Source organism: Sus scrofa, chromosome 13 (assembly GCF_000003025.6).
Source record: "Sus scrofa isolate TJ Tabasco breed Duroc chromosome 13, Sscrofa11.1, whole genome shotgun sequence".
NCBI lineage: Eukaryota > Metazoa > Chordata > Mammalia > Artiodactyla > Suidae > Sus > Sus scrofa.
This window is the reverse complement of record NC_010455.5, coordinates 151,544,551-151,571,981: the sequence shown is the minus strand read 5'-3', so window position 1 is coordinate 151,571,981 and position 27,431 is coordinate 151,544,551. Positions and strand designations below refer to the sequence as shown.

The 27,431-nt window shown below is 43.2% G+C and overlaps 2 long non-coding RNA genes across 4 annotated transcripts; one reads left to right on the top strand and one right to left on the bottom strand.

The window, feature by feature from the left end:
* LOC106505815 lies at positions 1-27,431 on the bottom strand. Of its 3 annotated transcripts, none has more exons than XR_001300587.2 (4): positions 26,554-27,431; positions 26,001-26,227; positions 4,597-4,832; positions 1-2,119 (listed from the first exon to the last, which is right to left on the bottom strand). It is a non-coding gene; the product is annotated as an uncharacterized LOC106505815 (long non-coding RNA). The 3 variants fall into 3 exon arrangements; XR_001300585.2 differs by lacking the exon at positions 1-2,119 and adding an exon at positions 3,977-4,420; XR_002337927.1 differs by lacking the exon at positions 1-2,119 and having other exon boundaries at positions 3,977-4,832.
* LOC106505816 lies at positions 4,832-26,006 on the top strand. The gene is made up of 3 exons (XR_001300590.2): positions 4,832-7,487; positions 21,207-21,343; positions 24,531-26,006. It is a non-coding gene; the product is annotated as an uncharacterized LOC106505816 (long non-coding RNA).

Genomic DNA, 27,431 nt, shown 5'->3' with positions numbered 1-27,431 from the left:
AGACAAAAACAACAGCAACAACAACAAAAACCCAAAACAAACAACCTCCCCAAAAAAACCCCAAGACAACAGGACCAAAATGGAGTCATTTGTGTTAAGTTCCATGCCACCAAAGCAAGATAATTTAATTATAGCAGCTCTCCCAGAAATGAAATCTTAAATCAGCCCATCAGGAATCACCAGGCCAACACTGCCATCCCCTAAAGGTAAGTAACTTTGCAATAACCAACCTGCTTTTTTGCCTAGTGTGACTTCCTTGTATTTCCCTCTTCAGCCTGTGAAAGTCTTTCATTTTGCACAGCTCCTCGGAGCTTCTTTCTATCTGCTAGAATGGATGCTGCCCCATTTATGAATCATTGAATAAAGTCAATAAAATTCTGGAAAATTTAGTTTATTGAATTTTGTTTTTTAATCATGATACTGGTTTTCCATCTCTGCATTAGGACCTACCAAATATCCCTGACAGATTGACTGCTTACCCAACTGTAGACATAGCAGAGCAATGACACTGGTGGAACTAGGGTGAAATACTGAGAGACATATGCTGTTCCAATAAGAATTCTGGGTCCTGACTTCCCAGCTTTCCTTAGGTAATTCTGTGTATTTGGCCTTAGATGATCTCTTAGTACATAGAAAGTGGTCTTGGAAACAACATTCTATTTCAGTTCTCACACCAGATTAGGTGTATTGCACATGTTCAAACAGTCTGTGAAGTAAAGGAAAGACTACCTGTGAGATTATAATTTATAACAAGAAATACATATTTGGTTTTCATCCGCCATACATGGCACAGAGCTCCTAGAACCCTTGGAATTTCCTAAGTAATAAAAGCAATAAAACTGTCTTTTGTGACATTAGTGAGGTGACTTTTGGAAAGCCCCTAGGTAACCAAAGGATGAGGGTTGGTTGCCAAGGGAAACAACCTAGTGATTAGAGGGTTGGAACTTTTAGTCCCATCCTCCAGCCTAGGAAGGGAGGGGGCTGGAGATTGAGTTTGATCACCAGTGGTCAATGATTTAATCAACCATGCTTCCCAGAAGGATGGGATTTGGAGAGCTTCCAGGTTGGTGAAAACTTGGAGACTTGGGGAGACTGACACCCTTGGAGAAGCTGGAAGCTCCTTCCTCCTTCCTGATACTTTGCCCTATGCCTATCTCCCATTGGGCTATTCCAGAGGTACATCCTTTTATAATATATCAGCAATTTTGTAAGTGAAATATTTCTCTGAGTTCTGTGAGCTGCTCTAGCAAATTAGTTGAACCCGAGGAGGGGGGTCATTGAAACCTCCAAGCGATAGCACAGATGACAACCTGGACTTTTGATTGGCCTCTGAGGTGGGGGGAGGGGAAGCCTTGTAGGACAGCTTTGTGGGATCTGATGCTGTCTCCAGGTAGAGAGGGTCAGAGCTGAGATGTTTGATGGCGAGGGGGTGGGGTGGGATGTGGAGAGGGAACATATCAGAGTACCCAAGCAAAGGTTTGGATATTTAACATCATTTGGGTCACAGTCAAAAGACAGAAGCAAGAGAAAATCTACCACACTTGGAACCAGAAAATACAGAAATTTAGAATCTAGTCCTGGCTTTGTCACTCATTAGCTAAATTATTTGGAGAAAAACCTCTTAACCTCTCTGCATTTCAATTTTTTTTCAACTGTAAAATGAGTACAATATGACCAAATTGTGTTATACTCATTTTCCAGGTGATTGTAAGAACCAGAAGGGCAATGTTTGTAAATATAAAATATTATTGTTTTGCTTAAAAGGGGAATTACTTTAAGGATTGTAACAAGGGCTCTAAATTGGCTTTATTTTTATACTTCACTAGCTCTGCATCACAAATGGGCATATTTTCCCAAATTATATACTATTTTACCTTAAAATGGTTGTTTTTGGCTCTCTACAGGATTCTGAAGATAAACCTGTAAGAAACCTTGCTAAATGTGATCCACTGGCCATCGGTCTAGGATGAATGCTTTGGTTTGGAAAATTCCCCTAGATGGTAAAGAAAGGACCAGTTTCAAACAAAGCATTCAGTATCAGGAAAGAGCCTCTTTCCACGATAGCAATCGGAAGAAAAATCACGAGTAAAAGTTCACTGAGTCTCCTAGGACAGCAGCGCTGGAAAAGAGAGACAGAAAAGGAAGATGTGGGGCAGTGATAATAATACTTTATGTTCACACAGATTTTTCGCTCCATTGGTTCCCAAGCATTTGGCAAACTTTAATTGGCTAATCCTCACATATGCCTTTGAGGTTAAGTAGGCAGCAGCTATTATCCCTGATTTTCCAACAGAGGGATAGAGGCACCAAGAGCTTAAGCACCTCCCTGAGGTCAGGGCCATCAGCTAGAGATACAGTGAGAACCAAGGGGACACAGGATCCCAAGCCCCAATCCGCAGTCCAAAATCCGAGATCTCACTCTGCAGAATCATTTGGGTCTTCTATTGATCTTTCTGAAGGAAAATCCTTGACAATTCATTTTCCCAAAGACAAAAGGTATGGTATCTTATTTCTTTCAGAGCATTTGCTTTGGATCAAAGGCAAAGATACATATTTTCAGGCATGACAAACTTTCCTACAGTTGAGCAAAGCTCAATGTGGGCAGAAAAGAAGCCTTTTGTGTGTGTGTGTGTTTAATTTTCAAGTAAGACATTGATGTTCTTTTCTGGGACTGAACACTCTTCGAATCCAACAGCGAGGCAGAGCTTGCGAACAAAACCCTTCCTATTCACTTCAAACTGTAGTATCTTTGCTAAACATTCTTCAGAAAATTCCCAGCTTTGTTGAACAGATTACCAAGGCTTCTCTTCAAACCACCCAGCTGACCCCCATTCATCTACTATCCTCAGTGTTGCCAGGAGAGACAGACTGTCCTCACCAGATTAAAGCTTGCTGTGGGGTATAAGACAGTTTTGCATTAAAAAAAAATATTTGGTGGAGAATTGGAAAAAGCCTTTAGGTATATATGCAGGCTAGTCAGTAAGAACAGAATTATTTCACCTTAATGAGACTCAAAAAACGTTGCCTGTTGAGAGCTCAGTCCTAATTTGAAGAAAATGAATTTTATTTTTTTTAGGGCTGCACTCATGGCATATGAAGGTTCCCAGGCTAGGGTTCAAGTCAGAGCTGTAGCTGCCAGCCCACATCACAGCCACAGCAACCCCAGATCTGAGCCACATCTGCAAACTACATCACAGCTCAGAGCAACGTTGGATCCTTAACTGACTGAGCAAGGCCGAGGATCAAACCCACATCCTCATGGATACTAGTCAGGTTCCTTGCCACTGATCCACAATGGGAACTCCTTGTTAAGTTCATTTCTAACGGCCTCTGAAGGACTAGTAGTCAGACAACCAGTCAGTCCTTCCTTCCTCTGTCACTTCTACCTTCTTGATCAGCTCTGGGATAAGACAGGATTCTTTCTAGATGAGTTGCCATATAGGGCCCACTCTCTTTCTCTGAGCTGGCTGCCCAGAGCTCTAAGGGTCTGTGTCTGAGGAAAGTGGAGGAAGAATCTTTATGGGGGGGGAGAGGACCTGTCCCCACTGGTGGCTCACTCTCTCGTGAGGACACTTCATATACAAACCTCACTTGCTCTTCAACCCTGAGAGAAAAATATGTCCACTTTACAGATCAGGAAACCGAATGGCAAAAGAGATAGAAGGACTTATTGCCATCACGCAGTCATAAGAGTGAGGCCTGGCTATGCAGTTTGTGGGGCCAAGTCCACAACAGAAACATGGGGCTCTTGGAGTTCCCGTCGTGGCTCAGTGGTTAATGAATCCGACTAGGAACCATGATGTTGCAGGTTTGATCCCTGGCCTTGCTCAGTGGGTTAAGGATCCGGCATTGCCGTGAGCTGTGGTGTAGGTTGTAGACGCGGCTTGGATCCCAAGTTGCTGTGGTGTAGGCCGGCAGCTACAGCTCCAATTAGACCCCTAGCCTGGGAACCTCCATATGCCGCAGGAGTGGGCTTAGGAAAAAAAAAAAAAAAGAAAGAAAGAAGCATAAGGCCCTTTGTTCAAAAATGATTAAGAATTTCGAGATGGTGACAGCAGAGCATGGGACCGACCAAGCATTGGATCTCAGCTCAGGCCCCCTGGCTGTATAGTCCATAAACCTGAGAGGCCAGCCCTGCCTGCATTGAGCCAGAAAACAGACTAACTCTCTCTGTGTCTTGCCTGCACCATCTCCCTTTGCTCTCCTGACTGCTCCAGGCACTTCTCCAGCTGCTCTGTGCCCAGGGGGCTGGCCTCTAGGATGTGCCCCTGGTCTCTGGTTGGATGGCCAATGAGAGGCATGGGCGGGAGGCTGGAGGCTGCACGGGACAGTGTGAACTTCTTCCTGCCAGGCAGCAGTTTGGTCTTTGCTGTGTTCTCTCCTCTCTCCAGCCTCGTGATGGATCTCGAGGTTCCAGCTCCTACAGATTTAACTAGATTTAACCAGCGATTTCCATCCTGCCCCTTCAGGCCTAAGTTTCCCCTGGTGCTCATCCCAGCGTTCGCCCCATCCCTCGTCGCGGCCCATACTTTTGGAAATAGCCCTCTCTAAAGAGTGTCATCTGTTTCCTACAGGTTTTCTGTTGGATTGACTTACCCAGCTCTCCCCATTTCCTTTGGGAACTGCCACCTGCTTTTTCCTGGAAGAACTTCTGTCTTGCCTCCAGGTACCCAGCAGTCATATGACTCCAGCCTGGTCAATCAGAGTACCCTGACCTCTTCTGCCACAGTGAGGGCATCAGGAATGCAAATGTCTCTTGGGGCCATTTCTGGTGGTATTGGTGGAAGGGATGAGAAACTGTCTCTTCTTTTTCAGGAGTCAGATCATTTTTTCTGTGAAGGGCCAGATAGTAAATATTTTAGGCTTTGCAGCCTACACAGGGTCCTGTCTCATAGCCTTCTTTGTTTGCTGTCTTGCGACTTTTAAAAAATTTAAAACCATTCTTAGCTTGCCATGTGTGGAGTTGGGGGTGTGCAAAAACAGGCCACCAGGCCAATAATTTGCTGACCCCTTAGGGTCACAGTACAGGAAAAACAAGGCAAAGAGTTCCTTGCAGCCATCCTCTCTGTGGCATAGAGGAAGCCAGCATGAGTGCACCAGTGTGCACGCACACATACACATGCGAAAACAGTAGAGAGATTCCTAGAAGCTTTGGGTCTCTTGTTAGATTTCCCAACACCCTGGTTTTCAACTCTCCCTTTCGCCTGTGAGCTACCCAGCATTCCTCCCAGTGGTTAAGCCAACCTGAGCTGGTTTGAGTTGGGTTTCTATTACCTGCAAATACCAACTCCCTGGCTGATGTGTCTTTCTACTCCCGGAACCACAGCCAGCCCCTCCCCTTATTCCTGTGGTCTCAGAGGAATTCCCATGAAGTCCACGACTGCACAGCTCTTGACCCAAGGTTCTGATGAAGACCACATCTTTCATGCAGTGGACGTACACATTTTTTTTCAAGGATAGAAAATTGGAAAAAGAAAATTCTCAAACATGAGTGAGAGTTTTCTTTCCACACATTTTCAGAATATAGCTCACAGTCAAGGCAGCGCTGCTCTTTCTAAACAGGGTCTCCGTGGCATCACAGATGGTGGGCAGAGATCTCTATCTGGGAACTCGGGCTTCAGGAACAATAGTTGCCTCTGCTTCTAATTTGGTGGGACCTGATGAAGAGTTGTTGCAAGAATGCATTGTGGGTCATGTTCAAAATCAGCCCTTGCAAATAGCCTGGTGTCCCCTGTGTGCAGATTTAAGAAAGAGGCATTTAATAGGCAGGACCTGTTAACATTCACTGAAGGCCAAGGCCAAGTTGCCACTTGGACCAGCTCTGTCAGCATAGTGACTGACCTCCAGAAAAAGGTGAGAAGGGAGCATATTCCCATTGTGTGTCTGGCAGGAACACTTTTCTCCTTAAAAGAAATATTTTGGAGGGGGAGTTTTGAAAAAGCCACCAGAAAGCCTCATCCTTGAGTCAACTGGGAAAGTGGGTTGTTTTGAAATAATTCTCCACCATTTTCAGAAAGAGGAAAGCAAAATGGCTATGAAATGGGAGTTAAACATGGCGATAGTTAACCTCAGCGTCAAATACTCTGTCCCATTGTTTCGATTAGGTCAATTTGTATTTGATTTGACCACCTGTCTCGATTTGGGTGGTAGAAGACTGGTCACTACAAGGAGGATGTCCTTCTGGATAAAGCAAAGTGGCTGGATTGACCCTTTCAGGGAGGCAGGAGGTATTGATTACTAGACTTCAGGGGCTCTGCATGTGGGAACCTCCTGGGATCCTGAGAAAATGCAGATTCTGATTCATTGGTTCTGGGTTTGGGGTCTGAGAGACTGAATTTACAGTAAGCTCCCAGGTGAGGAAGATAAGGCTAATCCATGGATGCACTATGAGTGGCCAGGGACTAGAGGACAAAGTGCCTTAGTGCTGGTGACATTTGGCCACTAATAATTGTCCATAATAACTGCTAACATGCATTGAGCACTGTTGCAACACTAGTAAAGAATGTTGCTAGAAACTCTCTAAACCCCAGGCTCTTTCCCCTGCCCCACCCCGGCTCACTGCACAGCACAACACAAGGTCCTGACTGCTAGCAGCCCAACTTGCAGGGAGCCCAGGTGCAACCCTTGGCATATTTGCCAGGCAGAGTATTCTGGATGGAGGCTTGGCCTTTTCAGTGAAAAGCAGTCCAGGATTTAAAAGAAGTACATCTGGCATTTCCAGACACTGTAATGTACAGGCTCGTCTTTCTGTTCAGCCAATCTAACTGTTTGTGCAGAAGCAGACCACCAGGGCAAATGAAAATAGGAAAACCTCTATGTGATTGAAAACTGGTTGATTTCATATGAAATACATAGCAAGATGAACTGCTCCTCCAGGGCAAATTCGGGCTGTTGCTCCATAGATCACTGCAGCCCTCGGTGTCTTCTGAGAGCCCTAGAAGACAGATCCCCAGGACACAGTCCTGACTCCTGCCTTTGCCCCACCCCCCACCCCCCACTGCCAGTTAGTAAAATATGTGCCTGCGATGAGCAAATCCTTCAGAGAGGAACTGTCTATTTCAAGCGATTTTTGTCTCTGCAAAGGAGCCCAGATTCTAGAAACTTTTGTGAGGTAGGTTTATCGTCTCTGTCTTTGTGCTGATTGGATGTGGGTGGCTTTGGACCTGGACAATTGGGAAGTAACACAATTGGCTTTTCAGATATGTCCACCCCTGGAAAGCTTCACAAAGAGGTGGCATTTTTTTTCCCCCTCTCTCTCTCTTTTTTTTTTCCTCTCTCTGTTTTTTTTTTTTTTTTTTCTTCCTCTTTGGCTTCCTTTCTGAACCATTTTTGTTGTAAGGCTTCAGGCAGAAGCAGCTCTGGGTGAAACTGGGACACGGGGAAATTTCTCTCTGACGTTTTCCCACCTCTTCCATCTGGATCCTTCTTCCTGTCCCCCCCACCAACCTCCTCCACTTCCAATCCTGCATTACTTCCATGGGTGCGGGGTGAGTATAATATTTGCAGGGGAGGGAGAAAGGGGGAACAACTACTTGGTTATTGTAGCAATTTATATTTTCTATATTGATGAAAAATTAGTCATTTTGTAAGGGTGTCACGAAACAGAATCATGACTTATGTTTAATAATTCATACAACTTGATTTTGTGTACTTCTAAAATTTCTATTTATTTATTTATTTATTTATTTATTTTCGTCTTTTTTAGGGCCGCACCCACAACATATGGAGGTTCCCAGGCTAGGGGTCTAATTGGAGCTGTAGCCATCAGTCTAAGCCACAGCCAGAGCAATGAAGGGTCCAAGCTGCATCTGCAACTTACACCACAGCTCACCACAATGCTGGATCCTTAACCCACTGAGCGAAACCAGGGATCGAACCTGCATCTTCTTGGATGCTAGTCAGATTTGTTTCCGCTGAACCACAATGGGAACTCCTAAAATTTTCTTATCAGATTCTAGCAGTTATAAATCATCTCCGCTTGCAGAAAGGTGAAAGAATCTGTTTCCTTCCCCCTTCTTCCCTGCTGCAGCCATCTGTGAACATATATTTCCATACTGTCCTTCCTGCGTGGTGTTGAAATCAACCTCTTGACCTGACATGGAGCTGCTTCTGCCCAGGGGGCCATATCAGCAAATTTTTGTTCCCAGAAATGCTTCGCTTGACCAGAAAGATGGTTCCCCCAACCTGAAGCCAACTCCAGGCTCTGTATTTACTCCCTCGTTCCTTCTTTAACCTACAAAATCTTCCTGCCTTATACCTCATTTTGACCTTCTCCAAAAGGAGACTGTTCATCTCATGAAATGTTAAATAATGTTTGTTTTTCCCACCTAAATTATCTTCTTTGGTCATTTTTAATAGTAGTAATCTGTTACTGGTAAGTATGAACTGATGAAAATTTAGGCTGTTTGGATCCCAAAGACTATAAGGCCTGTGGGGGCTGGGGGAGTGTTGGTAGGAGGGCTTGAGAAAGAGTCAAGTTAGGGACAAGCTGGCCCCAGAACATTTGCATGGGGTAACGTAGGAGATCACTGAGGAAGTCTGGAAACCGAAGGCCCTGATATTTAGGAAAGGAATTGAGACTGCCTTCTATTAAGGGTGAGAACTATTTGGGATGCAGTTACTCAACAACAAGCCTCCACTGCAATAGCAAACAATTGGAAATAATTATCGATGGTAGAGGGAGCTGGTAAAGAAATTTATGACACTAGTAAATAAAACATGGAACGCCATACAATGAAGCCATTAAAATAAAGAGTTAGAACTATCTGTGCTATTAGGCAATGGTCTGTAAGTACACTGTAAATGGGGAAAAGTAAATGCAAAATTTACCCCTGTTTGTTTTTGAAAACCCATAAATATATTACTAGATATGTATTTCTGGAATAATACATAAAATATTAATAAATATGGTCATTATTAAGAAAAACTAGTATCTTCATTATATACCCTTTTATAATGTTCTTACTGTTATCAATAATAGTATTAATTAACATGTTTTGACTGCTCTGTGCTAGGAAGTGTTCTAAATACTAGCTATGTATCATCTAATTTAATTATCCAAAGACCTGTAGGAAAGATTACATCTTTAGTTTACCTTTGTATAAACTAGGCATAGAGGCACAGGGATGACAAGTAACTTGCCCAAGGTCAGGCATCTAGCAGGTGGCAGAGCTGGAACTTGAGGTCAGCCTCTTTAGCACTTGCACTCCATCATTACACAACAGTGTCTCTATTATTACCTCCACTTTACAGATGTGGAGACAGAGATGGAGAAGGTAAGCAGTGGAGCCTGGATTCAAACTCAGGTAACCCCATCCATTATGCTATGTGGTCTCCCTTCTTATACTATGTGAATTTTTACCAAGCAGATGTATTAATTTTCAGATTTAAAAAGTATAAGATAATAGTTTTAAAAATTCTTTGAGAAACTACATAAATCAGTTCTGTGTTAGGAATATAGAAATTGGCCACCCTGTCCTGCTTTTCAGGGTTCACAGGGGAATGGGAGGTACTTACAAATGAAGAGACACTATAAATAAAATAGAGAGGGGAGTTACAGGAGCTTCGGAGCCTGGGGGCAGGGGGGCTCCAGAATAAGGACTCCCAGAATTAGAACATCTGAGGTGAGTCCTAGAAGGATAAGTAGGATGGGAAAACAATTAGGAGATTTTTGCTAGAATACAAGTAAGAAAGGATGAGGGCTTGGAAGAGGCCGGTGGGGAGGTAGGAAAGAGATTGACCACCACTAAGGAGATATTATTAATATAAATGTGTACCAGCTGGAGGTGAAGATTAAGAGAGAGCAGCCAAGATGTCTCCAGGGTAGATTTGGTGACTTTTGTGTAGACATTGGAGCCATGCGCCATAAGGAATATAAGATGAATAAGTCAGAGAAAAGGAAGGAAGAGTGATTTCAATTTGGACATAAGACATGAGGTGCATTTATCACATCCAAATGGGGATGTCCAGTGCGTCAGGAGAGAAGTTGAATTTGTTGATAATATGCTTGAGTCATCTGTTGGTGCTGTGGTTGAAATCATGAGGATTGAATGAGTCTAGTTGACTTAGGCGATTGATGTGTCCCCCACATTGCCTCTTGAGGCAGAAGGACCACTAGGTAAATCATAAAAAATTGCCAATATTCAACTCTTTTTCAACCATCAAAAAAGCATTTCATGTGTTTCACATGAAAAGCAGCCCCGTCTTCATATCTGAGATTAATTTCACCCTCTGTGATATTGTGATCACTCAGATGACAAAACTATATTTCTCATATATATTTGGTCTTCACCCACAATTCCTGACTCACAGATCCCCAAACTCTTGGGATTTCCTGAGCAGTATAAGTAGTGGGAACATCTTTTTTCATAATATTTGGTCTCTTGTCCTCAGTTCCAGAAATTGCTCACTGCCACAAAGATGAAATAGGTTTCTTATTATTCATGATAATCTCCTTTCTACTACCACTGGGTTTATATTAATGAGGTGACTTAGGAAAGCACCCAAGGATGGAGGCTTGTTGCCAGGGGAACCAACCATGAGTAGAGGAACTTTTAATTCCCTCCCAGATGTCCAAGGAGGGGAGAGGGGCTGAGGATTGAGTTCAATCACCAGAGGTCAATGATTCAATCAGTCATGCCTATGTAATGAAGCCTCCATAAAAACCCAAAATGAGACAGTTTAGAGAGCTTCCAGGCTGGGGAACCAGAATGCTTCCACCTGCCACCTTACAAGGCTCCAACTCCATGAGGACAGAAGCTCTTTTTTTCGGGGCCTCGCCCTTTGGTATCTCTTCATCTGGTTGTTGATGCATATCCTTTAATATCCTTTGTAATAAGCTGGTAATCTAGTGAGTGAATGGGTTTCCTGAGTTCTGTGAGCTGCTCCAGCAAATTAATTAAACCCAAGGGGGTTGTGAGAACTTTTGATTTATAGCCAGTCAGAAGCAGAGGTAACAATCTGGGCTTGCGATTGGTGTCTGAAGTAGAAGGCAGTCATGTGGGATCTGATGCTCTCTGCAGGTGGATTCTGTCAGGATTGAGTTGACTTGCAGGGCACTGAGTATTGCTTGGTGGAGTGGGGGAAACACCTCCCCCAACACACACAGACACACACATTGAAAATTGGGTCCAAAACCCAAAATGCACTCACCCCCTGCAATACGTATTTATTTATTTATTTTTAGGGCTGCATCCATGGCATATGGAGGTTGCCAGGCTAGGGGTCAAATCAGAGCTGCAGCTGCCAGCTTACGCCACAGGCACAGCAATCTGGGATTCAAGCCCTGTCTGCAACCTATACCACATCTCATGACAACACTGGATCCATAACCACTGCATGAAGCCAGGGATCAAACCTGTATTCTATGGATACTACTTGGGTTCATTACCACTGTGCCACACCAGAAACTTCTGCAATACACATTTAAATCATTGATCTCTTGCTTGACTAGAGGGAAGAAGAGGTGAGTGTGCTGTTGGGCAGAAACTGGAAAACTAAAACGGCAACCTGAGGGTCTTTCTGAGGTCAGGCAGGAGAAGGTCAGCCCACACTCAGGCAGGTGAGTACTGATGAATCACTTGACTGCTCTACCAAGAAGGAATTTGTTCTTGGGACAGAGTTCCTACACATCTTCAGGAGAAACAAGTCCCCTGTCTTCCTGTTAGTGAAGCCCAGGGAGATAGTTGTTAGCAAAAGAGCCATCTATAGATAAGTCAAAATATTTTGGTTTGAAGAAGGTGGGTAAAGAGCAAAGATCTTCAGGGCTGCGGGGTTCCCGTCATGGCTCAGTGGTTAGCAAACCCAACTAGCATCCATGAGGTCTTGGGTTCAATCCCTAGCCTCGCTCAGTGGGTTAAGGATCCGGTGTTGCTGTGAGCTGTGGTGTAGGCTGGTGGCTACAGCTCAGATTGGACTCCTAGCCTGGGAACCTCCATATGCCACAGGTGCAGCCCTAAAAAGACAAAAAGATTGAGAAAAAAAAAAAAAAAGAAAAAAAGATTTTCAGGGCAGGGCTTCTCTGATTGTGGGTGGTTCGGGCCCTCCCTAGGCCAAGGAGAAACATTTAGCAAGCCAGCTACACCTCAGAGTAAATAAGGCTACCCTTGTACTCCCCAAGTAAATCTCCCCAGCTTCATAAGTCCCATTCTTTAGTGTGCTTTGAGAAGGAAGGAGTTTATCTCACGTCTTCCACAGAACTGGAGTGCACTGGCGGATGCTCTCTCACATTATATGTTAATGCCATTCCTATGACCCCCATTCTCTCTCTCTCTCTTTTTGCTTTTTAGGTCTGTACCTGGGGCATATGGAAGTTCCCAGGCTAGGGGTTGATCGGAGCTGCAGGTGCCAGCCTATGTCACAGCCACAGCAATGCCAGATTGGAGCCATGTCTGTGACCTATACCACAGCTCATGGCAATGCTGGATCCTTAACCCACTGAGCAAGGCCAGGGATCAAACCTATCCTCATGGATACTAGTCAGGTTCTTAACCCACTGAGCCACAATGGGAACTCTGCCATTCTCTAGAACACCTGGACTCCAATGTCCCTTAATAGACTGTTACTTTCCATGTGCGGTCAGTAATAGAGAGATAAACGTGGCAGTTAGCCACACTTTCCTTTACTGCCCTTACTTCTATTCTCCAAAATGCCATCATGTATATGGGGTAGTATAATTATATAAAATGTTCTTGAAGGGCTGTGCTTAACTAAAGGGATTTTTACCGAGGAAGTAGGGTTTTTATTTTACCTTCATGTATTTGTTGAGAGACGATTCTCCATGAATACTTCACATTTCCGAACTATCAAGTCTTCTAAGCAAAGACATTTACAGCCGAATTAAGAATATTTGATCCAGCAATCCCCCTTCTGGATACTAATCTGAAGAAAATAAAAACACTAATTTTGAAAGACACATGTTCCTCAATGTTCACAGCAGCCTTATTTTCAATAGCCAGGATATGGAAGCAACTTAAGTGTCCATCAGCTGGATGGATAATGAAATGTGGCATACATATAGAATGGTATACTGTTTGGCCATAAATAAGAGTGAAATCTTGTCATTTGCAACAATGCGGCTGGACCTTGAAGACATTATGCTAAGTGAAGTAAGTCAGAAAAAGACAAATACTATATGATCTCACTTTTATGTAGACTTTCAAACAACAGCAAAACAAAACAAAACAAACATACACCAAGCTCCTAGATACGAGGAATAGATTGATTGCCCAAGGCGGGAGGTAGAAGGTGGCAGAAATTGGTATGGGAGTCAAAATGTACAAGCTTCCAGTTACAAAATAAATAAGTCCTGGGCATATAATGCACAGCATGGTGACTATAGTTAATAATACCGTATTGCAGGAGTTCCCTGGTGGCCTAGTGGTTAAGGACTTGGTGTTGTCACTGCTGTGATTCAGGTTTGATCCTTGGCCCAAGAACTTCTGCATGCCACAGGCGCGGCCAAGATCGTAATAGTAATAATAATACTATATCATATATTTGAAAGTTGCTTGAGAGAGTAGATCTTAAAAGTCCTCATGACATGAAAAAAATTTTTTTGTAACTATGCATAGTGAGAACTATTAACTAGACATATTGGTGAACATTTTGCAATATATACAAATATTGAACTATTGTGTTGTACACCTGAAACTAACATAATGTTATATGTCAATTACACCACAATAAAAAACTTTAAATAATAAAAAGAGGGAATTTTATAAGGAGATAATACAGGATATTAAGCTTAGCAACATCTCCCCACCTAGAGATGTTTAAAGGTGGGAAAAATAAAGACCTCTTCTTCCTGTCCCCAAAATCGCTTAAATTCCAGATTAAAAGTAAGATTTTCCTCTTTCCAGAGGAGAGGATATGCAGGCCACCAGCAGTCCTGTGCAAAGTCAGAGCTTCCTAATGTGAGAATCCTTTCTAGTAACTCACCCCAATGTAATGCACCAATGCGTGTGTAGCCCTCATTTAGACCTCAGGGCATAGCCCTACGGGGAACACTGTCTAAACATCATGCTGCTTTTGGTGAAAGCAAGAAAGAGTCTTTGCCTCTGACCCAGAAGTCTCTTTTTTTCCCCTGTGAATATCTGTATATATATGTATATGTATGTGTATATAAATATACATGCATGAATATATACACACACATAATATGTGAATACGTGTATGTATATATACACACACATAAGCATGGGTCTATACTTATTTAGACCCATACTTACATATGTATGTGTGTATATATGTATCTATTAAATTTATATATATTTGTGTATATATATTTTATATATTTAAATAAAAATAGAGTATAGTACACAAAAATACAAGTGTGGCAGGTTCACTTGTTGGCTTGCAGGTGAGATAGACATCTCAGACACTTCATAAATTCTCACTGAACAGTTTTATATATGAATTGCTCTAAGGAAATCCCCCCTCCCCATTTAGAAGGCTTATCCTGGCCTGGGATCCATCCCATCTATCCCCCAGAAAATAGTGGGAATCAGATATTTAGGACAGTTCAGAACAGATTTTGGCACTCCAAGTCCAGGGCAATTAGTGCATACCTACAGGTATGAATTTTCTCCTCACTATTCAAGGTCTCCCCATAGGCAATCATCGGATTAAGCACAGTGCACTGTCACGGGTAATAAGGCCTCAGGACAAACATTACTCTCAGCGAGAGAAAGTCCAGGATCTTCCTGAAGAGAGGCCCCGTTTCCTGATGGCCACACTCACCCTGCACAGCTCACACTCCCTGGGACCCTGAACACTTGACATCTACCTCCAGTAGCCTTCAGAAACAACACTTGGTTCCTCTTCCAGCGTCCAGACCACGCCTCAGAGCCTGCCGATGTCCAAGGAAGGGACTATTCCTCAGGCTCTACCCCTTGATAGCCGCCTCTTAGTGACACAAAGACCTGGCAGCTTTCAGTGTGTGCTCATCCAGAAGTACTTTCTAATTACAACCTGGCTCCCCGTCCCCACCTGAAGCATTCGACCGCTCCTAGCCACTCTCAGTGCTCACCGAGGGATGAGCAAGTGAGGAAGCTTAAGCTCTATAAACTTTACAGACAAATGTACATTTATTTACCTGTCTTCCCTTTCCTGAAGCTACTTCATGGAAGTTCCCCAGATTTTCAATATTTAAAAGGAAACCAGAGTTCCGGTCGTGGCACAGCAGAAAGGAACCCAACTAGGAACCATGAGGTTGCGGGTTCAATCCCTGGCCTCGCCCAGTGGGTTAAGGATCCGGCATTGCCGTGAGCTGTGGTGTAGGTCGCAGATGCGGCTCGGATCTGGCATTGCTGTGACTGTGGTGTAGGCCAGCGGCAATAGCTCCGATTAGACCCCTAGCCTGGGAACTTCCATATGCCTAAAAAAAGACCAAAAAAAAATTTAAAGGAAACCAAGCTAAAAGTAGGGAAATCTTCGCAGCAGGGCTTCATGTTTTCGTTCAAGGACTCACATTATTCCTCCTTTGCCCACTTCCCCATCTAGTTGCTCATCTTCATCTGACAAAGTGGGTCTGGACCAGGCATTGAGATGGTGGCCAGTATGGCAGATTCCACAACTGCATTTGTGGAGACAGTAAAACTGTTCTAATGACCACCTCCACACTGTCCTCTGGGGTGAAATTCACAGGAACCTCCCAGTTGTCTGCCCTGTCATTCACTAATAGAAAAGATTTTGTGCTAATCCTCCATCTCCGCTCAGGAAGGAAAAAAGAGCTCATCCAAGCCCCGTTGTGCCGCACCACCTGCCCATTTGTCCACAGCCAAATAATGATGGATTTGGAGCTGGGAGGATGAATGGGAATTGTGTTTATTTTATGAGCTGCAGAAAGTTGGCTGGGGAACCCAGCGGGAGGCTTAGCTGGAAAAAAATGATTTGATCTTATGTCGTGTGTCTTCAGAAAAATATATGGCAATATTCTTACTTGAGACTTGAGATTGGGAAAGCAAGAAAGGAAGGCACATTCTCCAAATGTTGGGTTCAAGGTCTGAGCAGCTCACAGAGTTAGTTTCTCTGTTTGGGGGGATGCGCCACTCAAGCCAAAGGCTGCCTGCTTAGTCTGGGTGGTGGCAAAAGGGAGGGTGAGCCACACCGGGCCTGGAAGTCTCCTGACAGAGGGTCCCTGGGCCAGAGCTCAGTGGCCTGGAGAGGATTCTACATGTCTAGTAATTTTTTGGTTGGCAAGAAGGAGCAACTGTCCTCAAAAACTGAGACTTTTCCTCGTGACAATATTCTGGCATTCATTTTCATGGAAGCCACCATAGTTATCTTAATGAGAATTTCGTGAAACAATTTAACACAGAATGGCTTTAGAGGATGTTATGAAAAAAAACCACCACATTGAAGTCTCCACTTTTAGTTTAGTTTTATTTTTTTTGGTGTTTTGTTTTGTCTTTTGGCTGCGTCCTTGGCATGCAGAAGTTCCCCAGCCCGGGGTCCAACCTAGACCATAGCAGCAACTCAAGCCACAGCAGTGACAATTCCAGGTCCTTAACCCACTGAGTCACCAGGAAACTCCCACTTTTTAGTTTTGATTGATTGGTGAGAGATAGTTTCGGGGTTGCTTTCTTGCTAAAGCAGTTTCCCTAAATTTCTGTTTATACAAAGTTCAGGTTAACTTAGGTTTGGGAAGAGGGTTTTAGTGTGGGAATCTGAAGAAGCATTTCACTGGCAATTCCTGGCTGAAAGTGTATTTCGGGAGAAAAGAGATGAGAAGGGAAGCCACATTAGTGAGCAAATTTTTTTAGTGGTGAAAAGAAATAGGGCCAACACAGTCAGAGCCAAATGGGATTTTGTTCTTAGTGCAGCCATAACTATATGTCTCAATTCTCATTCTCTCTTTTTAAAAACTAATTAACAAATTGGAGTTCCTGGCTCAGTGGATAATGAATCTGACTGGCATCCATGAGGACACAGGTTCAATCCCTGGCCTTGCTCAGCAAGTTAAGGATCGGGCATTGCTGTGAGCTGTGGTGTAGATCACAGACATGGCTTGGATCCTGCATTGCTGTGGCTGTGGTGTAGACCAGTAGCTGTCACTCCAATTTGACCCCTAGCCTGGGAACCTTCATATGCTACATGTGCAGCCCTAAAAAAGCGCACACATGTGAACTAATTAACAAATTCATTCATTCATAAATTTTTTATTGATATATAATTGACATGTAACATGTTGGTTTTATGTGTGCTTCATCATGATTTCATATATGTATATTGTCGTCCCTCAGTACCTGTGAGTCCAGGACCCCTCTTGGATACAAAACCCATGGATTCTCAAGTCTCTTGTATAAAACGGTGTGGTGGAGTGCCTGCTGTGGCTCAGTGATAATGAACCCAACAAGTATCCATGAGATTGCAAGCTCAATCCCCGGCTTCACTCAGTGAGTCGAAGATCTGGCAGTGCTGAGGTTGTGGCGAAGGCTGGCAGCCGTGGCTCCGATTCAGCCCCCCTAGTCTGGGAACTTCCATATGCCACAGGTGTGGCTGTAAAAAGAAAAAGAAAAAAAAAATGGTGTAGTATTTGCTTATAACCTACTCATATCCTCCCTTATGCTTTAAATCATCTCTAGATTACTTATAGAACCTAATACAATGTAAATGCTCTGTAACTAGTTGCAAAACAATGCAAATACTCTGTAACTAGTTGCAATACAATGCAAATGCTCTGTAAATGCAATGCGGTTGCATTGTACAATATACATGCAATGTAGTTTTGGGGCAAATTCAGGTTTTGCTTTTTGGAACTTCCTGGAATTTAAAAATAATTAAAAAAATTTTTTTTGATCTGCAGGTGGTTGAATCCGTGGGTAAGGAGTGTGGACTGTATATTGCAAAATGTTCATCACAATAAGTTTAGTTAATATCCATCACACACACAGTTACTACTTCTATTTTCTTGTGATGAGAACTTTGAAGATTTACTCTCAGCAACTTTTCAATACTTAACACGAGTAACCATGCTGCACATTATTATATCCCAAGACTTAGCTTCTAACTGGAATTTTATACTTTGACCCCTTCGTACATTCCCCAACCTCGCCCACCCCACAACACCCTGCCTCTGGCAACCACCAATCTGTTTTCTATAACTACATGCTCATTTTTTCCTTCACTCTTTTTATGCCACATGAGAGGAGGCTGAGCATGGTAAAGCAGGAGGATACAAGAGGGCAAGTGGAAGTTGTTGGGGAGCACTGAAAAGACAACGTTGCCCCTTTATGTTGCTATTATAGCCCAGGAGGTGGGTCCTTGTCCACACTGGGTGAGCTGAGGGCCACTGCTGACCCATGCAGCGCTTTGTTCAAATTAGACAGCCCCTTCCTCCCGGTGTGAGGCTGGGTGAACAGAGCAAGGGCTGAACTTCTGCCTCTCTTTGCCACCTTGGGATAGTGCACTGAACAGCCCATAGCCCTGGAGAGATGCCTCTGTGCCTGGGGAAAGGCCCAGGAACTTGAATGTCTTCCCTGAGGTCCATCTATCTGGAATCTCAGCCCTCCAGCCTGGAACACAGAGGCAGGACTTCAGGGTGACCCAATTAAACAATGGTAAATATCACAGCCACGTAGTGTTTTTTATCCCCCTTCTTCTGCTAGAAGGCCTTTCCCCTCAGAGGCCACTGTAATTAACCCAAGAGAGAATAAGCCATCCTTCTAGTCTAACCAGAAGCTGCCATCACTGTTGACATATTCAAATGGAAATCCTGTTTTCAGGGTTTTCCCAGTGTATACATCCTTCCATGTGAAAATCCTTATCGTCGATGTTTAAAAAAAAAAAAAAAAAAAAAAGGAGAAGCAGTATTAGTATTCTATTCTGCCTCTACCCCACCTCTGTATCCACACCAGATCTAACAGGACAGTAATCTAGACAAAGGAGCTGCTCTGCTCATTAAGGAATCAGAAAATGACACTCCCGTTGCCAGAGTGGGTGCAGAGCTATGAGCGCCTTTGTCTAAATGCCACAAATTGTTATAGTTTTGCTCTGCACTTCAGTGCTGGCGTCATCACCCTTTAATTGGCCAGAAGGCTCTGCTGTAACATTCCAAAGGAATAACAACATTCTCAGTCCCTGTCCAGTTTTCAATATAATTATTTGTCAGAATCATATTAACCTGATGTATGACAAACCCATAAAATGGATTAATTTAGGTCTCCATGAGTCCTCCCTCATTAACTCTGATATTTATAGCTATGGCTTCGATGCTACAGTCCCTCCTCCTGTGAAATACAGAGCAGGGATGTCAGATTTCTCTGTCACTGTTGGAGGGCGGGGTCACTTATTTTCTAGTATTGCAAAAAGGGGTGGAATAAATCCAGCCTGACTCCAGGCCCCTGTGGACCTTGATTCAGTCCTCTGACAGTTCTTCTCTTTTTTAGGGAAGGGAGGAAAAAAAACCCCTAAAACTAAACATTTGTACCCAAACCCTCCACAGCTAACAACTTTCCCAAGGTAATGAGGCAGAACCAATGAGACTGAAGTATTTAGAGGGCTGGTTCTGTAATCAGATTTCCTGGAATCACATCTTGGATTTACCACTTATTATACTAGTTTGGGCAAGATGCTGAATTTCCTTAGACCTCAGTTTCCCCATCTGTAAAATGGGGTAATGACCGTTTCTAACCTCAAGGGGTTGTTGGGGATGGGAATCCAATGAATTAACACATGAAAAGTGCTTAGAACAATCTTTGGTCCATAACAAGTGCAAAATAAATGTTACTTAAATGTATGATTGCAGTTTCTATTACCACTGTGGGCCACACAGCTAAACCAAATTTTCTGCAGGTCTGTAGTCGAGTCCATTTGCTTTTACACTGAATTCTAGAGAACACTGAGCTTGAGCAGAGGTGACTCAGGTTCCCCAGAGGTGGAGGTGAGCTAGCTCTGCAAAGTGCAGGGGGCAAAGGCCCATCAGAAAGGATTCCCCACATTTTTTCATCAGAACCTTGTCGCTTTCATCCATTTCACATCCTAGAATCCTAGATGAGTTCTCATTTAAAGTCTGGGTTCTGAAGTTTTCTTTTAATTTTTCGGGAGTCACATGGCTGGGACTTTAAATTCTCAGTAGTGTCAAAGCCCTTGGTATTTCCAAGGGCGTGTAAATGGCTGTGTTGGTGATGTTGTCTGTGATGGCAACAGAATCTTGAGCTTTTCCTGCATGAGGACAAGCAGAGATGGGCTGTTAATAATGAGGGGGGTCTGGGTTCACTGTGTTATTTCTCCATGGTTGAGTTCATTCTAGGAATCGGAGGCCCACTGTGCTCTCGGATTGTCTACCTGTCTCCTGGAGGCCAAGCATCAGGCATTTGCAATCAGCTCACCTTCTTGGGGCGAGCTCTGTTTGACTCCCACAAAGCCCTTTCAAATTGATTCATTAATTCTGAACACTAATGAGAATGCAATGGAGACCTTCCTACTCATTCCAAAAGATCCAAGCAAAACATAATTTCATGCCATCATTTATTGCCTCAGAACTTTAGTTTCTGCCCTGTAAGTCTGCTGGATAAAGTTCAAACTCTTTAGCCTGGCTTCTGGGCTGACCTAATGCACCTTCTTTCTCATACTCCTCCAAAGCAAACTCTGTGATAGAGCAGGTAAGTTTGATCAGCATCCTCCATGTGATATAACCCTCATCCTCTCTGCCTTTCCAAAATGGATTTCTTTTTTTTTTTTTTTTTTTTGCTTTTTAGGGCCGAACCCCTGGCACATGGAGGTTCCCAGGATGGGGTTTGAATAGGAGCTGCAGCTGCCGGCCTACATCACAACCATAGCAACGCAGGATACAAAATGGATTTCTTTTTAAAGATCCATCCCTGGCCCCTCTTCGGTGCTGAGCCTTTGCTTTTTTTTTTTTTTTTTTTTTTTTGCTTTTTAGGGCCGCGCCCATGGCATATGGAGGTTCCCAGGCTAGGAGTCGAATTGGAGATACAGCTGCCAGCCTACACCACAGCCACGCCAGATCCAAGCCTGTCTATGACCTACACCACAGCTCACGGCAACGCCGGATCCTTAACCCACTGAGTGAAGCCAGGGATTGAACCCAAAATCTCATGGTTCCTAGTCGGATTTGTTTCCACCACGCCAGGATGGGAGCTCCATGAGCCTTCTCTTGACTACTCAAAACTGCTGCCTTCTTTGATCTACAACTGTGTGTTCTGTCTGCTTTGCTCACTGAGGCCATTATTCTGTGATGTCAGTTCCAGGAGAAAAGGGACGATGAATTAGAGGCACCAGCAAGGAAGGTCACTTGCAAGTTACCAAGACAAGATCCTGAAGAGTGGCATCTGACCCAGAGAGTTGGAGTACTGCTAACCAGACTCTCTCAGCACCCTGTGTAAGTCAGGATACTCATTATAAAAAAGACGAGGCCAAGCACATAAGCAGAACACGAGGGCCCCCTATCCTGGGTCCTTCGCCCCCTCCATCAAATGTCAGGAAAGCTTAATTGGTCATTAGGAGGCTGACTAAAACTTTCAGCAGAAGGAAAATAGCCTTGTGGACTATTTAATATGGGTTACAGTGAGAACTAGTTACACCCCCTTGCTCCCTAGCAGGAATGGAGACCCTACTGACCAGATACTCCGGCCCCTAAATTCAGTGTCTCTCTATTGTATATTGTCATCAACAGTGAAAATACCTGCTTCTCTTTTTACCCATTTTTCTAAGCTCACAAGACTTAGTTTTTCCCTTCTGTGACTCATTAATTTTATCCTTTTATTCAAGAAATATTTGTTGAACATGATTTACCATGTGCCAAGTTCTAGGAATGTAAAAGTGAACAATACCCTGGATACTTCCACACCACTGGCTTTACCACAAACAAGTTTCGATAAAAATCTAAAAACCCTTCTTTCTTTTTAAGGTGACTTTGGTATATTTAATCTGATCCATTTAGGCCTTAATACCAGAATTCTGTGTAGCACTATTACCTGACTTTCCTGAATAGCTTATTGCTTCAGCAGTATCTTAACTTCCCAGAAGGCCTAGAATAACTGAGTATTTCTCACATATCCCTTATAGTGTGTAGGGTATGCCGTGCACACAGCAGGAATGAAATATTTGCCTCTTTAAAGAGATACCATGTTTCCTACTAGCCATAAGGGAAGAAGGGAGGCAGTTTTACTTAGTTTTACTTCAGAAATTCCCCAACCAATGGACCACATAGTAAACCCAGCCAGCAGACATGTTTTATTTGGTCTACTCACTGCTGTTTTTTTTTTTAATTGAGCCAACGTTTGAAAAATTGAGATCTTTCATACACACACACACACACACACACACACACACACACACACCCTAGAATTCCAAGCGCCTTTGGATATTCAGCTTCCTTTGAAAAATTGGAAGACCTGCAACTCTTGGCTTCATACCCACTGAGCAAAAGCGCTGGCCTGAAAGTACATAGAACATTCAGATCAGCCGTCCCACTAGGCCGCAGTCCCTGTCACTCTGTGTTTCATCACACTTGGCCTGTCTCACTTGCATAACAGCCGAATCCTGAGGCCTTTGAATCCGTGACCTCTGTTTTACATGAAGCTGGAATATTGGGAAAGGGGAGAGGAAATAGCCCCCTCTACCCACTGAAAGAGAACAACTCTGTGCCAAGCCCGAGTTTCCTGGCGCTCCGGAGATGAGAAGAGACTGGCCGCCAGGCCTGTACCTTGGCTCTCGGCCTTCTTTCCCATTGGTCTTCTCTGGAATGTGGGTGCTTCCTGCTGGGGCGCCTACTGGGGCTCCAAATGGCCGTCTCATTGAATCCAAGCTCTCTGCCTCTGAAGCCCTTCTCCAGCACAGGCTGGACCCAACCTCAGCAGTGTTTTGGCTCCATGCTAACTGACACGACTACCCTCTAATCCTGCCAAGGCAATCTGCTAGCCTTGCTGTCCCCTCCCCTATGCGTGTCTTTCACATTCACTCTTCAGGCATTAGGGAGTGGAAGAGTGATTGGAAGAAAGGGAAAAAAAAAGGGGAGGAAAAAAGAGGAAGGAAGAGAGAAAGAGAGGAAACATTTGGAGAGGGAGTTTTATATATTCCATTCTATTTCGTCTCAAATCCTGTCCACAAAGATTTTAGTGGTGTGTGGGTGCACTTGTGTTCGTATATGGTGTGTACATGCTGTGTATGTGTGTGTGCAAATAGCTCTGCAACTATTATTCACGCTAGAAAACAAAAAGTAATACGAATATTGAACTTGTAACACAAATGACAGCCATTGTGCAAGAGCAAGCTGCTTTCCTGTCAAGACACCAAGTGTGTGAGAGCCTACATGGGTGCATATAGGAATATTCACGCACATGTGCTCATACATGCATAGGCATTTCTCTTTTTTTATATTAAAAATTAACTGCTTGCTTGTGTAGAAAACTTGGAGATAAAATTGGAAAAAAGAAAGGACTAAAACTTGAACATAATCTTATCACTCAAAGTTAGTTTTTAATCTATTTTCTCTTTCTATGCATAATACATATTTTATATAGCTGAGTTTATATTGCATATAAAGTTTACTAGCTTGTTTTTCCCCCTCTTAAAATTATGTCATAGACATATACCAATGATATAAAATACTCTTTATAACTATCATTTTAATAGTTCCATTACATCCATAGTATGGATTTTCATAAGTTACCTAACCAAGCTCTAATTTTTGAGCATCTGAACTGTTAGGAATTTTTCACCTTTTATAAGTAACATGATAATAAACATCTTCACTCATGGATCTTTGCATTAATTATTATTTGTTTAGGCTGTTTCAAAAAAAGGGAATAACTAGATAAAGAGTAAAAGGGCCTTTAAAATTCTTTTTTTTTTTTTTTTTTGGTCTTTTTAGGGCTGCACCTGTGGCATATGGAGGTTTCCAGGCTAGGGGGCCAATCAGAGCTGTAGATGAGGGCCTAAATCAGAGCCACAGCAATGTGGGATCCAAGCCCCGTCTTCGACCTACACCACAGCTCATGGCAATGCCGGATCCTTAACCCACTGAGTGAAGCCAGGGATCAAACCCACATCCTCCTGGATGCTAATTGGGTTCGTTAACCACTAAGCCAGGACAGGGACTCTGCGCCTTTAAAATTATTGAGTTAGCTATTGTTAAATTGCTTTCCTAAAGGTGGTACTACTTTATCTTCTCAACACCCTTATTTGAAAGCAGGCACCAGAAAGCTCACAGAAATTTTCAATTAGATACACCGAGCTAAGATGCCTAACAATACACAAAGGACTTATTTCATTATATAATTTATGAATGTCAACAGAATATATCATTTGAGAATATCAAATGTTGCCTCTAAACATAGGTTATACATAAGGGCCCAGCTCTGAGAACCCCCACTTCCGAGGTAATGAGCATTAAGCTAAAATACCTTTGTTTAGCTCACAGGAAACATCCCGACCAGGCTCACCTGTGAATGACTGCAGGCGGGGAAGAAATCCAGTCTTTCTAAAATAAAAGAGCATGTCTCTGGTTTGCTCCCAGATACAGCTCCAGAATCTTCACCCCTCTCTAAGTCCCCCTTTCATTCCAGGCCAGACCGGCAGCACGTCACACAAGTGACAGTGAAAGAAGTGACATAGTCTCTGCTACTGCCCACAGTACGACTGGCCAGAGGTCGCTGTCCCTCACCTCACTGCCGCAGAAGCCCTTGCACAGCCCGTGGAGCCCCCTTTTCCTCTACCTCCCGCTTCCTTACAAACTCTTTCTATATTTCCAACTTGTCATCAATGTCTTCTCCTTTCCACCCGGAACATTTCTTTTGAAATAAAAGGGGAGAAATATCCCTTCAAAGACTACTTTCAGATTTCACAACTATGCTGTCTTGGGCTGTTAGGTTGTTGTTTTTTTTTTTGTCTGTGTGTTTCCTTCTTATTAGAGTTATTATCATTTGCTCTTTGTTATCCAGCCCTCATTATGCCCTGTAACTTACAGAACCGGTCTAGCTGGGGTTGGCCTGACATCAGCCTGAGGAGCTCTGACCACACCTCTCTTGCTTTTGCCAGGAGGGAAATTTGCTCCATCCAGGTGCCAGATGAGAGGAAGATATTAAAAAAAAAAAAAAAAAAAGAAGGCAATCTTTGGTTTCCTCTGAGGCTTAGGGATTTTAACATCCAGAGTTCAGAGGTCATCCTCAAAATGTCCAGGCAGTTTTCCATGCCATGAGGCTCTGTGGTTCCCCAGGTCAATGACTGCTTGAGGTTTGCCCACAGGCCCACTAGGCATCCTGGAAGTTTCATCCTGTATAGAACATGAACCCTTGTGGGGGACCCAGTGTGAACCATTCAACATAAAGTACACAGTGAGGTTCTGATGTTACAATCTCTGTACCTGTTTTTTCTTAGAGATTTTTACCCTGATCCTCCATCTTCTGCCAGTTAGCTTATATGTTCACTCAGATAGCAATTCATTTGAAATTGGTTATTTCCTTAATTCTGGGAGTTTCTACATTAATTGCAAAAAAATTCTCAATCTTTCTGTCTCCGAGCTTCTACTTGCTCTAAATTTTGCCACATATGAAAGATTCGGATACTTCCTCCTTCATTGGCCAGCAGAGAGCAACTGATCAGGTTGAAAACCTGAAAAGAATTCCCCTACTGCTCAAAAATTATAGATCTGTGATAAATTCTGAGTCATAACATCAATCATTTTCCTGGGCTGCAGCTCTCTGAGAATTTTACCGTTTTAACTGGACTCATTCTCAGAGAGGCACGCACAACCTCCCAGTCTTCAAAACTCTGGCTTCAGATTAATAACAGTCCAACTGATGAGACAACGTGATGGAATGTCCCTCTTTTTGTGGAGAAAAAAAACTCTCATCACTGACAGTAACTTATATAAGTCTCTTTCGTACTAATTAAAGAGCCTGCCTAGTAGACTTTGGAACCTAATTCAATATATCTCTCTTTATTTTTTTTCTCATGTTATAAATGTACTTTAAGTTTATTATAGGACATTTAGAAAAATGAATTAATAAAAAATTAATAAAATCAATCAAAACTACCTGTCAGTCACCGCAGGTATTCCATTTTTTTTGCATCCATTCGTCTAGACTTTTTTTTTTGCTTTTTAGGGCTGTACCTATCTGGTCGTCCATGTCTGAGCAGTCAAGTGGGCCCCGGAGAACCCAAGAGACAGAAATGTGAAACTCGTCCCTGTAGATCCTCTTCTTTCAACAGCCCCGGGGTTAGGATCTCCTTTGCTGGAGTGAAACTGTGATGTCAGGGTGACCTAGGAGATGAGCCAGAGGGTGACTGCAGGGCAAAATGGACCAAATTCACACCATTTCAATACACAATTTTTACAGCCTAAACAATTTAAGTACTTAAAATATTTAAATCATTCCTGCCAGCATAATCTTCATTGGGATTGTAACATCATCTAATTTTAAGCACTACATTACAAGTATCTTCAAACAGTCCTACCAGTGCTCAATTTAGATCATCTCTTGAAAATATTATGTTCACAGAACTACTCAGCCTAATGAGTAGTCTCTGAAACCACCAAGGGGGAAGTACTATAGAATTTCCCATCAGCAGCAGCAAACAAGCACTTACGGGGCTTTTCCAAAATGCCTGTTGATATCAGACCTCTGGGACAGGGGCAGAGTCCTCCCAAAGCCAACATTTGTTTTGGAGACATCCTGGATATTCACTCGCAGCAGTTTCCTCTGAATTAGTTAGATTCTATCTTGATGGAAACAGGACACTCTTTCCTGTTTACTTTCCTGAGTGGGAGTTCTGTGTCTCCCAGAAAAAGATGGGCAGAAAAAAGGTCTTCTACCACTCTGACACTAAGAAATCTGCCTTTTCAGAAGATGCCAGGTTTGCAGAGGAGTTGAGCAAGAGCCTGGGTGGAGCTATGGGATGGCTTTTGGGCAATTCATGAGTCAGATCATTATCATGCATTTCCTCATTTCGTTTGAAGGGAATTTCCAGGACTTCAGCTAAACTCATATGCTTAGGTTATGCAGAATGCATTCTAGAATCAAAATCACTGTCTCTGTGATGTGAGACTCTCCACCCTCTGCTTCTGCTATCTACTGATATAATTAAGAAGGCTATGTTGAGGTCCACATTTGCATCCTCTTGGATATAGTTTGGTAGACATTCTCAAACCTAATATGTGGGCCCAGTAAGCCATGTGACCATGAGCAAACTTCCTCTTGTCTCTGTATGTGAATCACTCCTCTGTGCATGAGAGACAGGGTTGACCAGATACTCTTTCAAGGCCTTCTGACTCTGCATGTTCACTTGCAATTCTCCAAAGTCTGAGTTCCTTATAAAGCTTGTCGAGAGCCTGGTGCCTGGCCAAACTCGTGGAGAACATGACATTGCACTCAATCTAATTTCCTAGTTAAAATGAATTACCGGAGTTCCCGTTGTGGTTAGGTGGTAATAAACCTGACTAGTATCCAGGAGGACTTGGGTTCCAT